The 15287-nt window shown below is 46.3% G+C and overlaps 1 protein-coding gene across 3 annotated transcripts in view; it reads left to right on the top strand.

Moving 5' to 3' along the window:
* Window positions 1-15287, top strand: part of P3H2 (prolyl 3-hydroxylase 2) — an 88770-nt gene that overhangs the window by 27902 nt on the left and 45581 nt on the right. The window contains exon 1 of one of the 3 annotated variants that reach the window (XM_064516789.1): window positions 4865-5008. The exons of the other annotated variants lie outside the window; for them this stretch is intronic. The gene's annotated coding sequence lies outside the window, so the exon portion shown is untranslated. Of the gene's footprint in view, window positions 1-4864; window positions 5009-15287 lie in introns of those variants that run through there. 3 annotated transcript variants of the gene reach the window in all.

Raw genomic sequence — 15287 nt, 5'->3', positions numbered from 1 at the left:
ATCCTTTGCAGAACAGCAAAGGTGATAGCTAACTAATAGGGTTTACTCTTCATTTTTCTACCACCTTTTAGTACTTGTTTCAAAAAGCTTCACATACACTATTTTTACTTTGTTTGCATTAGCTGTTCGAGTTCTAGTTAAAAGGCATAGAACTTTAACTATTTTTTTCTTACATTTTAAACATGGTGGAGTTAAAGTTCATTTGTTTATGGCTGAGCACACTCTGTCAGCCTTCCAAGCAGCAAGTACTGCTTGGCAGGGTCATGCTGAGACTGTGCAGGCCAAGAATTATAAATACCTTGAAATTAAGGTTGCATGCTCCCAATTTCAGTTTTTATAGGGGGAAAAAAATATTGCTTCATGTTACAGAAGGAAAGTGGAAGAAGTGGACAAAATCCAGTGTTTCAAGCAAGGTTTCATCCAAGAAAGGAATCCAAACAAGTGCTGTCAGCATATGGTCTCTAAAGATAGAGGCAATCCCATCAGAGGACGTGAGGTCTGCAGCATACTAATGTGTTCAGGGACTTGGCTATAGCTCATGGTGGAGTACGGGGACAAGGGGTCAGTGACAAATTGGAAATGCTGTTTCCAAAATGAGGAAGCCTCCTCAGTAAGAGAGATTAGGTGGCAAGGGCCCTTCACACTGATTAAGCAAAGTTTTTCTGGGGAGGATGTGGATAGGAGTGACTGACTCCAGCAGTAGTATGGGCCTTAGAAATCCCACTGTCCTGTATAGATGTCCTCTGAGAGTGGTGACAAGGTGTGGAGAAGGGGTTACAGGATGTCCACTCTGGAATGTGTTTTTTCTGTAAATTCTAGATTGCAATTAAGCTTATGTGGGAGGAGGGCACTTGTGTGTGTGACACTTGGGCTGATGAGTTTTGGGAATCTCCAGGGATTAGGTCACCTTGGAGTACTGAATATCTGGATTCATCTCTTGGACATAACCACCAAAGCTGTTGAATCCTGGGATAGGGTTTGACAGGTGGGATTTTTAGTGCCCTGCCCCTTGCCATCCACACAGCCAGGTTTCCCTCCTGTGTGGACATCCCACAGTTGAGCTGCGATGCAGCCATGCTGTGTACCTGCACGCTGGAGCACTCCTGGGATCTGCGGTGTCTTGGTTTCTTGCCTGTAAAATGAGGCTCGTAGCACCTTTTTCCCCTTGCAGTGGAGTTCTGAAAATAAAATCCATTATAACTGGGACACTTGCATAATACAGCTGTATAAAAAAAAATTAGAGGCCTATATGAAGTTCTGGGTAATAACTGTTAGAAAGCAGTTTTAGTAAGAGAAGGGCAGTAATTTAGGGGAGGCTCGATGGTAGGGCTTATGCAGAGTTGAATTGATATGTTTCTGCTTTGCTAATTGAAAAAAGGTCCTGGAGAAAAACAGTAAATTTCTGTCAGGAGCTGGCCACCAACATTCGGATACCAGCGTTGGTTTAGCCCTATGGTGTGACATAGCAACCCAATTTAGCAATATGTTCTAATTAATGTGTCAGTTCCCTTTTCTGAAACAGAGATCAAAGATTTTTAGAAAATGTTTCCTTCCCACATGGAAGGCTATTCCTAGTGTTATTTTTGGAACTGGGGTTACCGTAAGTTTTCCAGGAAGAAAATTGCAAGTCTCAGTGCTCTACAGGCCATCTGCTTAATTTCTTCTCTTATACATGAGACATTTTGGAGCCTGTATATAATCAGACAGTTGTGTTGACTCATTCTGGCATGTTGCAGAACAAACACCTTATATTCTGGCCCAGATGTGGGGAGGCTAATGAGGTGTCTGTAAACAGTGTGAAAACTTGAAGCTGCAGCAAAGGTTTGGAATTTGGTACTTCTTGAGGTAATGGAAATTAATGCTTTAGGCAGAAGAGAGTGCAGATTTGAGGGAAAGTGCTATTGAAGGCAGTGAAGCAGTACATGAATTAGAAAATGAGGAGTGTTACTTTCAAATACTTAGTTTTATTCAGCCCTTGCTAGTAATCAAGGTTGTCGCTGTCCTGTAGCTGTTCTACGGCCTGTGGGAAGTGGGAAATCAACTGGATACTCATCTGCTTCCTGGCTGCAGCACGTGACTGAAATCATGTCAAAAAGGCACTGCTGCTAAGTCTCAGGAAGAAAGTTGAAGACTGGCTAGAAAGTGAGGTCAAATGACCACGTTTGCAGCAATCATAATTTTGAGAAAGTTGTTTGCCGTGAAGCTTGCATAATGCTTCTTTGCATTTGATTATTCTTGATTGCCAAGAAAACACAGCTTGCAAAACATGTACTTTAAATCTGTAGTCCCCTTTCCCTGAGTTTGATTTCCTGTTTTGCTCTGAGACCTCATCCATTGCTTGTGGGGACTTAAATCTGAGCCTAAGCGGAGTTTGGTGCAAGGGAATGGGTGCTGATATTGGGGTATGAACAGTGGTACACAGCCCCTTCTTCCTGCTGGTGATACTTAGGTGAAAATGGGGATGGTTAGAAAGAGACCCTTCGGAAGCTATCAAGAGATGCTGCGCTGCTTTTGTCTTGTCAGGAGCAAAAAAACCTCTCAATTTTGCTTCTGTGTGCAGTCCCTTTGGACCACAATCAGTCCTTTTGAAGTGGTTTGTCCTCTAGCGCTGTAAATTCTATGTAAAACGCAGGCTATTGGTGACTAACTTTCTCTTGACTTGAACTTCTAAGATCTCCTTTAGAGTGTGGCAGCCTGTTGGGCTGTGGAAGTGGCAAGGGCAGAGGTACCAGGTCTTCTAGCTTCATCATCTTCTAGGTGATGTGGTTCTCCTGCCTTTACATTGTTGATAGTGGCTGCTCAAAATGACCATGGTGGGTTGTGTCCCACCCATTTCAGGATAGTGAGAAGTCTGTGTGCCATCATGTCCTCTGTGCTCCCAGCACCCTTGGTGTCTTTGGGGAACTAAACCCATGAAGCTGTACCAGGTGTAACAACCTCTGGAGTGCAGGATACACAGTGCATGTTGTTCCCCATGTCGGTTGCCCCAGGGCTATCCAGTGTAGGGTGAGGTGACTTTTAATCTGGAACTTGTTATTTAGTGTCCCCAGTGATTTTGGGCTGTAAAACCCTCCCTGCTCTCTGGTGGGATTTCTGCTGTGGTAGTTGTACTCTGTAACATGGATGCTATAGACAGGACTGGGCTGAGGCTGCTTGTTGCTGTCCTAAGAACTCCCTTTAGATAGGTGGAATTGCATTTAATTTCAAATACAAATTGCTTCTGGTAGCATTCTCCCAAAATAGCAGCAAGTGTTTGATCTCCCCTTGGAAACAGAGGAAAAAGCTATGCAACTTATCTTGCTGACACCAGGTGTTGTTGTGTTTTGCCATTACTTAGTTGGATGTGAATGGCTGCTTTAAATTATCTTTCTTAGTACAGGTCTCTTGCTTTGCTTTGGGATAGCCTGCTTCACTCTTCAGCACACGGGAAACTCCATGTGTGTGTTTTCCTCAGGCCTGTCTGGCATGTTCAAGCAAAATCATGTGACTGACCTTTAGGGTTACACAGGAAGCCTAGTTTCCAGTCCCCATGAATACAGATAGCTGCAGTAAAATCTCAGAAGCACTGTAGATACTACAAATAGAAGCAGAAGCTGAATGGCTTGAAGAGGTTTAGCACTTCAGAAATTTGTAAATATTCAGCTGAGAGAGAAGTGGAGCATGTGTGTATGAGAGATTTATTGGGTGTCCTTGGAAACCTCCAGCCTTATCAAAGTGAAGGAAAAACAGCTATTCCTGTTTTTTTAAGCATGAGATTTCTTTGAATTTTGCCAGCAAAGTTTACAGTTTCCCCAAGCAAACATTAAATGGCCCCACTTTTAACATCCCAGTTATGGCCATGTTCTGTCAATATCCCGTTCCACACTGATTGACTCTAAAGAAAAAACAGCTATACTGAACTGATGATACTGAATATCCTCTCCAAGTCATTATCTTCAGCGGTCACAGCTGCCCTCTTATGTCAGTAGCATCTTCCTGGATTTCCCTGGTGAAGGATGATGGAGGTTTGTTATGAAACTGAGTAGAAAATAGAAGCCACTCGTAGGGGTCATATCCCATCTGAAACACATCAGAGAGCTCCTAGAGGAAACTATAAAGAAGACATGATGAGGATGCATTCTCGGGGCCCTGTCCACCCAGGTGGCCAGTGCATGCAGCTGCTTTGTGCCACATAGCAGGAGCAGCTGTGACACCTCCCACGCTGTCCTCCAAGTGCAGCTTATTTTGCAGTTACTGAATGCTGTCTGTGGGAAGGTTGCTCAGAATTTTTCTTGGGGACTTTGGAATATGTTTTCAGCACCATGTGGATAATGTTAAAGCTGTGATTCCCAATGGAGCAGGCAGAAATGTGTGTGCGAACCCCAGCCTGTGAGACCAAGTCCTCTTCTTCCCCCGTATCTGTTAGGCCCCTTGAGCCATGAGGAGTTTCTATGGAGCAGGCAGCAGTCTTGAATTCAACCCAAAAGAACTGGGAAGAGAAAGGCATCTCCTATGCAATTCTGCTATTATAAACACTGGCCTAAAGCCTGATGCAACAGGTGTATGAGTTTTCCCAGCCCATATGGACAAAGGACACACTCCATATATCTGGCTTTTGGTAGTGGTAAAGGATGCTGGGTTTGTACAGCACTAAAATCTTCCTTGAGGTTGCTCCCATTACATCTTCTGGGTTCTGATTTAACTGCTTGGTTCTTGCATCATCTCTGCTTGCTTGTCCTGCCCCTGAGGAAGCAGAGGCTCTAGTGGGGCGAAGCCACAGCAACTCCCTTTAAGGCATGGGGTAATTAGTAACAAGACTGTTTACATATCAAACTCCCTTTTTTCTGACCCAGTGATTTGGCACTTGAACACAGCTGCTGATTTAATCTTGAAGTCAGCCCTTTCCCAAGGAATGGCAATCTCAGCTGTGAGAGAAATGCTTAAAAATTATGTTGCCTAATTGCTGTTGCTTAATTAAAAGAAAGAACATGCCAGATCTCCTGCATTCTGGCTGTGCTGCAGAAAGGAGGTAAGCAGAGCTGGTGGGGGGGCACAGAGGAAGTCTGGAGCAAAGTGGTTTTGCACAAGTTTTAATGGTCTGCCTGAATGCTGCTGAACTTTTTTGCTTGGCTACAAGAGCTGTTACAATTTTTTCCTTCCCCTGTCCCTTCTTTCCTTCCCCACATGCAGCAGGCTCAGAGAGCCAGCAGCTCAGTGTAGTGTAGATGGGAAGGAGAGGGACTGGAGCTTAGCAAATTTTGGGAAGTCTGTTCCTAGCTATCCCCTGGCTGCTTTCGGTATGTGGAAGCAGCTTTCTTGATGTAGCCGGCACCCAATTCAGGGTGGAGCAGTGCAGCACCATGTGGAGTTACTGATGTGGGTCTGGAAGCAGTCCCATAGTGTTTGCATGCTGCTGTGCCCCTAGCTCTGTTGCTCTGATGTCTGGGCTGGGCTGTGCAGTGTGGCTGCTTCCAGGTCTGTGCTTAGCGTGCATTAAATACAGTCAAGTGTCTTTGCAGCTATGGTGGAGACTTGCCTGTTACTTTACCATTCTGACTCTTTGGCTCTCCAGGCAATGTTACAGGATTTTTTTTTTTTTTAAGCATTCTCCCACTTCTGTGCTGGATGTTGATACCTAAAGGTAAAAAAGACTTAGATGGTTTTGACTTCTTCACCAGCTGTGGAATTATTCTCTCCTGGAAAGCTGGAGACTGAGCAGCACTGGCCTGACTGCAAACACTGGTGGGAAGTGCAAACAGGAAGGTGTTGATGTTTAAACTCAGTAGCCACCTACCAGCCAGGTTGTTTATAGCATTAACCATCTGCTTCAATGGAAAGGCTGTGTTTAGGCAGAATATCCATATGTGAGTCTTGGACGGATATGAACTGAGTGAATGGATGAATGAGTGGGCGTATTCTTCTGCTGCCTGGAGATAAGTGCGGCAACAACCCCTGTGAGTTCAGAGCCATTTAGATCCATCTGCAGAAATGCACTGAGTATTTGCAGTTGTTAAATGACTGTTTAGATTTGGAAGAACTAGAACACTTGACCAAAGGTAAATGGACAAGGCTGTGGGTTTCCACCATCTGCTGAATGCATCACAGGTAGCAGAGCTGGCTGTGCTGTAACTTTAAAATTCCTGATGTCCCTTGTAGGGGGAGAGTTCCCATTGCCTGTGTTACATCATAGCCTAAATACGCAGGCTTCACTGCAGTGCAATAGGATTTAATCCTTTTTCCAGACTAGCTTTTAATCCACTTATTTTCAAGTGGGATGGCCTGTTTGAACATAAATGAATATAAATAAATGTGTGCTTCCCAGCTGGATAACAGCAAGGTGGAAGAAGGCAGCTGGCCTGGAAAGAGCCACTAAGGTTTTAAAAGAAGCTGCTGTGAAGTGCTCTGATTCCTTTGGGTGTTGGTGGGTACAGAGGAAGGAAGATGCCAGGGAAAATGTGGCTTACGCTCATGTGAATCGTCTTAACCAGAATTCTCCTTTTTGTTGCGGAAGTTCATGGGACTCAAAGGAAGGGGTGAGAAACTGAATGTCTCTGGGATCTTAATGTGTGTGTGTGTGTGTGTGTGTGTGCGCGCTAATGCTGTAGATCTGTTACAATCATATAATATGATGAGGTATTCGGCAAAAAGCTTTTAAAACAATGGGAATTGGATTCGTACAGCGTTCTTCAGGATTTGACCCATGTGAGTAGGCTGAGACTTCTCAATGTGTGCTTGTTATCTCTTTCCCACCCAAAATTCCAGGAAACTGATTGCTTGTGAAACATGATCACTAAAGTCCTAAAGGACGCTGCCAGATCAGAGACACAATAAGGTGAAAAAGACACAGTCAAGATGCTAAGGCTTTCCTTTCATCCCCAGTTGTTTCCTGAGCCCAGTTTTTGTCATTGGAGTTGAGCTGCATTTGACCCTGCAAATTATAGGCTCATATTAGAGTTATGTTCCTTGGTGCTTGCGAGCATGAGTACTTTTTTAGAGAATAAAGTCTATACCTGCTTCTGAGTGGAGGTGAGAGGCATAGTCCTACCCTCATGTGCAAGAACCCAATAGTTGGACCATTTCCAGGAAAGGAGAAAATGTGCCTTGCCCAGAAATAATTCCAACCAGGAGCTGGATGTCCAGCTAGCCTTCGGATCATCACTTCACACTCCTGTATGACTTTAAACCTGAAATGTGGATATGCTTTTTGAAACACTAGGGTTCTCTCTGCATCTTACCAGTAGGTTCAGTTCACCCCAGGCTGTAAAAACTTTTTTTCTGTCCCTTAAGGTATTTTGGGGAAAATGTCTTTCAGTAACAGAGAAATTGTATGCTATTTAAGGTCCTTCTCTCAACACAAGTTTTCAGAGGCACTGGGAGTAAAGAAGCTGTGGTTATACCTATCTACCCAGGCAGTGTGGTTATAATGCTGTTCTTGGCTCCTGTTAATTACAAAATAGTTATGGAAGCAGGCAGGTTTGAAGTGAAGGAAATGTCTTGGAAGTGGTGCTTCCTAACTGCCTCTTGGCTTTGTGTGGGAAAGCAGGAGAGACAAAGAAAAATAATTAGTAAAAAGTGGGACAATGCAGACAAATAGCCTTGCTACTCAGGTGCTGTCCTGCACCAGCCAAGTATTCCCACCAGCCACAGGTGGGATGGAAAAACAAATCCATTGTTGATGTGGGTAAGTCAAAGTTTTTATTGATGTGGGATGCAAGCTGGCCCAATCCAGATATGAAAGAGACCATCTAGATATGATCCACTGACTGGGACCAGTGGCAATTCCATTGAGTCCTCTTACTGATGTAGCACTGGCAAAAATGAGCAGTTAAGCCCACTGCCAGCCTATGACTTAATACAAACCTGGAAACCAGCTACATGGACCTAGAAAAAGGAGTCCCCAAATAATCTGTCTGTTCCTAACCCCTGGAAATATTAGAGCAGCCTGAGTTACTTAAATACCTCCTGGAATTGAATGTCTTTGGTTTACTTAACCATCATTTTAGGCGGTAAAACAGGTGTAGTTTCAATGCCTGAGTGCAACACTTTCAGAAGAATGCTGTAAGGATTTTGCTGAAAATCTCTTGGCAGCTGTAAAGGAAAGGAACCAAAGATTGCCCTCAAATCTTCTCCCCAGACCTAGGGAATCAAATTCTTCAGGGCACCAGGGTCCCTGGCAACATCAGCTTAACACTGATGTTTGAGAAAGTTAAACTTGGAAGAATGAGTAAAACTCAGGGATGTCAAACTTGAAGACAGTCCTCTCCAGTGAGTCTTTCTGGGCTGTGACTCACTGTCAGTGTTTCTCACAAACTGCCAAGCTTTTCATTGAAAATAAAACTGCTGATCACCTCACTTATAGCCACTCAGATCACAAGCAGTCTGCAGCCTACTTCAGGAACTGCTTTTTTTAGTCCATTTTCTGTACAAGACAGGGTCAGTGCTGCTTCTGAAACACTTGTTCCTACCTGTGCTATTCTTCCTCATGCTCCCAGTGGGGTTGATATTGGATTGGTCTGAAGTGGGGGGAAGCTCAGGGTACTGTTGGGAGCAGGTCTGTGGCAAGCCTGTGCGTGGGGCATATGGCATGGGATCAAGTTCAGCTACTGGAAGGGAAAATAGCCTGAAGGTTCAGAGATGGACAACCTGTTGATGCTACTAGAGGTATTGACCACTGCTGGCTGGTGGAAGCTGATGCATGTGTCTTATGCCTTGGATTTCTTTGTTTTCTTGTAGCTAACCCTAAACCATTCATGTATGTGGAAGAAGCAACATGAGGTCATTTCTCAGAGAAAGTTTCGTTTCAACTGGTGGCTGACAGCTTCTGGGATCTCTAGCATCTTGTGTCAGTGAAGCTGGGAAAAGTGGCAGGAGCAATGACTTTATTATTGGTGGCATGGGGTGTAGCTGGTTTGCATCCATCCCCCGTGGCAGCTCAGTGGGGACAGCAGCCGTGCAACCTCAAAGGAGTTTATTCACCCTCGTGGTGACAGTGGCAACATCAGTGCTGCATGTGGAGATGGAGCACAGCTGCTCTGAGAGGGTGAAAGATGAGAAGGCTGCTGCCGTGGCCTCCCCCAGGCCTCCTGGCACATATCCCAGTGCCACGGCCTCAAAGCACCAAAGGCTTTTGACCTTGCTGAGGCAGAGCCAAGGGAGGGCAGGGGGCTGGGAGGGCCTGGGGACCCTGTGGGCTGGGAAGCCAGTGCTGGGTGAGGTCAGAGCTGTCCCCTTCCCTTGGCGGGGGCAGCGGGGGAAAGGGGAGTCGGTGTTTCCAGTCCTGGCTCGTATGCTTTATTACTTTTGTTTTAGCAGACTTGTTCAGCACAGGGAGGGCAGGAGGAGCAGTAGGGGGGCTGCAAACAATGGCCGCTCACATTTTCCAGCTGTCAGATATTTAATGACATTAATTCCCCAGCCCTCTGCCCCCCTTTTTTTTTTATTTCTATTTTTTGTTCAGGCGCGGCCAGCTGAAGTGCTGCCAGCAGCCAGCTCGACCTGAATCCTGGCGCGGCTCCCTGGCCTTCCCCTCGCCGGCACCCTGCTCTGCTGGGCTGACCTCCAGCGGCAAGGGGGGCTGCTTTCTCTTAGGAAGCCAAACGGCGAGGCTGGCAGGGGAGAGTTTGGCAGTGTCCCCAGGGAGCGCTACCAGCTGGATGTGCTGGGAGCCAGCGTGGGCTGGGGGGACCTTGGTCTTCCCCTCCCCTGGAGGGGTTGTAAATGCATGTTAAGTACATGGATGTGTGGGAGGGATATCTTGAGAGCAGGGAAATTATTCCTGTGTGTGGAAAAGGCATCTGCTGTGTGCACAGACTACTGAAAGCAGCAAAACCTGTGCAGGCTTAGCATACTAGAACAGGGGGAAGGGGAGCGCTCTGGGGTTTCCCTGCTCCAGCACCCTGCTCAACCACAGCCACTAAGTGCCTCTAGCTTTAACCCTTTACTGTAGCTCCCCAGCCCCCTTCTTGCAAATGCTGTTCAGATTTACGTTGGTCGTGTGCAGCCTTCTTGTGCCACCCCAGTCCCTGTGGCTGTCGCTGGGTGATCCCCGAGCTGTGAGCAGGCTGAGGCTTGCTGAGCCTTGCTGCAGCCTGGGTGTTTCCAGCTGGGCTTGCGAGGGTGCTAAGCCCTGCTACAGCCCAGCTGGGCTCCCAGTTAGTGCCCTGTCCTGGCACTTGACTTTCCCCTTCAGGTACATTTGAGAGCTTGTCCTTGAGCTACTGCCTGAGCACACTGATGTGCTGGGGCAGCAGGTGTGCCCAGCAGGTCTGCCCAGGACTGGGATCAGCTCTGGGATCTTCTTACAGGATCCAGCTGCCTTGCCCAGTCACTCTATTCATGGGAATTTGCAGACAATTCATATGTTCAGACTTTCCCGGGGGGAAGTTTGGTGAGGGAGATGCTTGATGCAGAGCAAACAAGGAAAACTAGCTCTGGACTCTGCCCAGCTCTTTAAATTCTGGAGCTGGGATGCATCACACCACCTCTACAAAGATCCTTTTTTATCTAGCTTTGACTCCAGGCATAGTTTGTCTATTTTATATGTGCATAAGTGCATTTAAGTCTACATATATGTAGTGACATGTCTGCTGCTATGAGCACATGTCTGTATGAGCACATGGACATGTTCAGATGATGAGAACTCTGAAGCTTTCAGGGTTTGAGTTTCAGAAGATCCTCCTGGAGCATACCTATGGTGTCATATCCTGGGCTGCAGTGTACCTGCTGGGTATGTGCTCTTGTGTGCACACTGTTTCAGTCCCGTTATGTGCTCTGTAGTTTGCACAAGCTCGGGGGGGGGGGGGTGTTAAAAAAGTTAAAGACCCTCCTTTTCACAGAGAGCCTGGAATCTGTGTGTCAGGATTGATGGGCAGGTGGGGGTGCGACAGGCACAGCAGATGATGGCATCAAGTAGTTTGCTGGGAAAGTCTAAACTGTCATTTTGTACATCAGTGAGGAGATGTCCATGGCGCGTCCATGGGCGAAAAGGCCATCCAGCTTGTGTTTCCTTGGGCTCTGCTGTAGCTTGGAGATGCTTGCTAATTTGCTAGCAGTGCAGGAGAAGGAGCGTAAGAAAATTGCCTTGGGGCAGCGGGTAGGAACCAGTATCCTGTACCTCACAGACCTCCCACTTTTCAAGAGAAAGCAAAAATATTAAGGGCACTTGAACACTGTCACTCTTGGAGACAGCATATTATTCTAGACCATTGCACCTTGGGCTTCTCCTTTTTGCACTACCTCACTTTCTGCTTGACTGCCAGTAAAAGCAATATACTATGTTGACATTATTAGTGGTAGAAAGGATTTATCAGACCTTTTCTTTCCATGATAATATCTGCCCTGCCTGCCTGGGAGCAGACGCACCTGCATGGCCAGTTTTGCAGTGGGATCCCCCAGGACCGGTGACACAGCATTTTCCTCCCTTTCCTGATAACTTGTTCCAGTCATGGAGGGCTGTGGGAAGAAGTGAGCCTGACTTTGTCAGCTGCCTTGGTCTAAACCGACACCTTCCTCTGTTACTAACTTGGCTATAAATCTTAGCTGTGGGCTGAAACTTGGCAAAGTGGAGGGGGAGGGAAAAATCCTATAGGAAGCATCCTGGACCAGGGATATAAGCACAGGAAGATCAAGTTTGCCTTAGTTGCAACTGTGCTTTGGGATGCATTAGTGTAAAACCTTACCTACTAATTAAAACTTTTCCTCATCGCTGCTGATGGTTAGAGGTGCTATTTGTTTAGTTTAGTTTTGCTCACTAAACTAGAAGTTTTATCAGCAAATGTTGCAGTTGTAGTGGATGGGTGTATGAGGGGAGCTGGGCCGGTAAAGAGATACAGTGCTTTTTCAAGCAGGGCTGAGCTTACTCTGCCCATGTCCTAGCTGGCAGGGTGCTGATATTGCCAAACCCCGCTAAAGAGCTCCTAGGGCTTACTAGCACGTGTCTGTGGCACTGTGCTTGCCACAACTATGCTGCTGTGTGTTTGGAGTAGGTATGCTGGCTGCTGACCCGAACCATGGGCACAGCTGATGTCTGCCCACGCTGAGCCTGTAGACACCACTTGGGGTGGTACCTACCAAAGCAGCCTGCGCTGTCTCTTGTGTCAATGTAATAATGCTCATAAGCCAGACTCGCCAAGATGCTTATAGTGCGCTATTGTTAGGGGAAAAAAAAAAAAAGCTTAATCTGCCTATGATCTCTGCCTGAAAGACTGGAAAAATGGGGTCTGCCTTAAATCAATGCAAAGCAGGGAATTATCTTGTGTCTAACGCCAGTCTGAACCCTTGTCATGGTGCCTCCAGCTTTCTTCACAGTGATATGATTTATATGCACGGCGCTTATCCTAGTTTCAGACTTTTTTCTCAGTATTCATAGCCTATGTTTCACACTGATCTGCTGGACATCTGACCCCTTCTTGCCAGCTAAATACATGGTTGAGTCATGTCAGAATCATTCATCTTGATGCTCATTCATTATGATACTCAAAGTAAGAGAAATAGAGATTTTTCTCCCTGGAGAGCTTACAGTTTAAGGTCCCCTTGCCCCTTGTACAGATTTAATATAACCATCTAAGTAACCTGTAGAGTTAAGCCTCAGCCACAGAGGACAGAAGGAGCGTAGGTACCCATAGCAACCCCTTCTGTCTTTACAGTGATGCTCTGAGGCAGGCTCTGCTGCTCAAACAGGGTCCCTGCAGTGAGGAAAAGAGAAGCATGAGCTGAAGGGGAGCAGTGTGTGTCTGCTTGCCCTCATCTCTGCTGTTGCAGGAGCCAGCAAGGCTAGCTACAGCAGCTAGCTATGTAGCCAGGATTTAAGAAACAGCTGGACTTAATTGCCAAATTTTTGCACCCTATTCTTCTCCTGGTGAAGCCAGGACAGTGAAATGCCTTTGTTAGATGCCAGCTAAGGCCTTTCTGTCTTCAGATACTACAGAAGTGTCTCCAGCAGCTAGGCAGGTGGGCAACTTCTTTAGAGAGTTTGGGAAGAGGTTTTGAAGGAATAGGCATGTCTGGAACATGTGTCTTCTCCGGGGCACTTTACCCATGGCTATATTTTAAGCCCCCTTAAAGTTAGGAGATCTGTCACTGACTGTGGCAGTGAAGCTTTGATCCTCTTCTGAACCTGTACGTGGACTTAGAAATACTTGGTATTTCATGCAGTTGTTGGGGGAATATTTGGGGCAAGTCTTACTGTCTTCCATGTTACATGGCCAGTCTGACCAGAGCAGCAGTGTGGGAATCGGCACCATATGGAGTGTGTTGATGTGTCCGTGCAGTGCGTCAGCTCATATGCTGTGTGCAAAACATCAGTATGGTCACATTTGTTGCTTCACTAAAACAGGTGGTAAAAAGTTGTAGAAAAAGATGTTTTACATGTGCAGGAAAAAGGTCACTTGCCCAGAGCCTGTCTCTGCGTCTGTACAGTGATGTGCAGTCCTCTAAGGACACTTTTCAAACTTTGCATACCCTTTCCCCTTCTTGCCCATAAGCAAGGCTTCAGGCAGGGAAGAAGAGGACTGAGGAGGATTTTCTTTTGTTTCACCAACTTTCTAATTTAAGTCTCTGTCATCTCCTCACTCCAAAACTACTACTTTGGCAGAGGCAGGAGAATGAGTCATGGCCATGGCCTGAGCTCCTGCCTCCTGCCCTGGACAGCAGCACCGTGTCTGCTTCAGCACAAACCCACTGGAGAAGCTCTTGGGCTCCTGGCTGTTAGATGTGGCTGATGCATTAATGTGGAGATGGGTGAAGGCTTTGCTGGCACAAGTAAGTGAATAGGCTAATGGACAGAATTGCTTGCTCTGGTGTATGAGGTCAGATTCATAACGTATTTCTTTCCAGGGTAAGGGTCACATGCTCTCTCCTGGTAATTCCAGTAAACTTCTCCCAAAGGAAAGGGTGCTTCTAAAAGTAAAATCATGTGGGAGATATGGATAATCTACATGGATAATCTCTTTAACATTGTGGGCTGGAAAACAAAACCAGATTGTAAACAAAATTATCCCTTACAGATTGAATGGGTTTTGCAGAATTCATGCTGAATAGGGGTGGCCTCTCTGCATGACTCATAGGGCACATTCGTTTCATTCCTTCTGCTGATATCTGAGTATATGCTTCATACCAAACACACTGCTAGAAGCAAAAACGCAACTCCTTGTGGTGTGTCAAGCTGAGCAGGTCTCAGGCTAGGTACACCTAAAGCAGATAGATCTACTGCTTGTTTTTACAGCCAGGATGTAGTTGTGCAAGTTCCAGTTGACTACAGTATGACATCCAAGGTTTCCTGGAGACATCCGTCCTGTCTTCTTGCATGGCAGGGCCTTCTAAGCTGATCATTAAGGATCTTGGTCCTGTGTCCCACTGCTGGAAGCAACCAGAGAAAGTAAATATGCAGACCCTTGGAAAAACAGCCTAGCGATTGAGTCAGTAGAAATGCAAACGGCTGCTTCCAATAACAAACCCTGAGGTTTTATGGCTTGTGCGTGCCAACTTTGAAGGAAGATGTAAAGTCAAATATTTGTGTCACTTCTGGCAGTTGCTCTGAAGAAAATCCTCTCCATGATACATTGACTTCTGTCCTCTACTCCCCTGTTTGTTAGCTTTAGACCTGGTGCAAAACAGCAAGACCCCAGTGTATTAAACATGGGTGTACCGTGTGCCAAAAATCTCTTGGTCTGAGTTAGATTACTTGCTTTCTTTGTCTCACACTTAGGAGATCCACGCTGTAAATGAGTAGATTTCTTGTATTAAGTAGCTGTTGGCTAAACAGGTCCTGGGCCGCAAGCCTGAGGACACAGTGTGCAGATGAAGGTGTCAGGACCCAGGAGTGCAGCTGGGTTCCCGCAGCAACGCGGGCTTCTCCAGGAGATGTATGTTTCCTCTCCACAGCTTTCAGAGCAGCCTGCCCAGACTGAAGACCTCATCACTTTTGTTCCTCTCTGCATCCTCAGCAGTGCCTTGTTGAGGCTCCTGAGAGAACATGGCTGAAGAAACATCCTCACTGTCCACCTGGTCTAGTAACCAGAGTGCCACTCACCAAGGTCCTTGAGGTGCCCCTGCAGTTCCCAGGGCAGGAGCTCACATCTCTCTGCTTCCAGAAATGGAGTTTGGACTTGCAGTTCACAAGACTGAAAGCCCAGAACTTGAAAGGGATCTGTTGTTAACTTTGAGAGGACAGGGCTTCCCTAAAGTTAGAGGCCGTTTTGTGAAAGTGAGATGGTCATATCTACAAATATGGGGACAGACCTTTGAAACAGAGCTCTGCCCGTTTGTGGGCAATGGATCTGGCTCACTGGGTGTTGATTTTTGGCACCAGC

Source organism: Dromaius novaehollandiae, chromosome 9 (assembly GCF_036370855.1).
Source record: "Dromaius novaehollandiae isolate bDroNov1 chromosome 9, bDroNov1.hap1, whole genome shotgun sequence".
NCBI classification, from domain to species: Eukaryota; Metazoa; Chordata; class Aves; order Casuariiformes; family Dromaiidae; genus Dromaius; species Dromaius novaehollandiae.
Note: the sequence above shows the minus strand (reverse complement) of the source record. Positions and strands in the feature narration are given on the sequence as shown.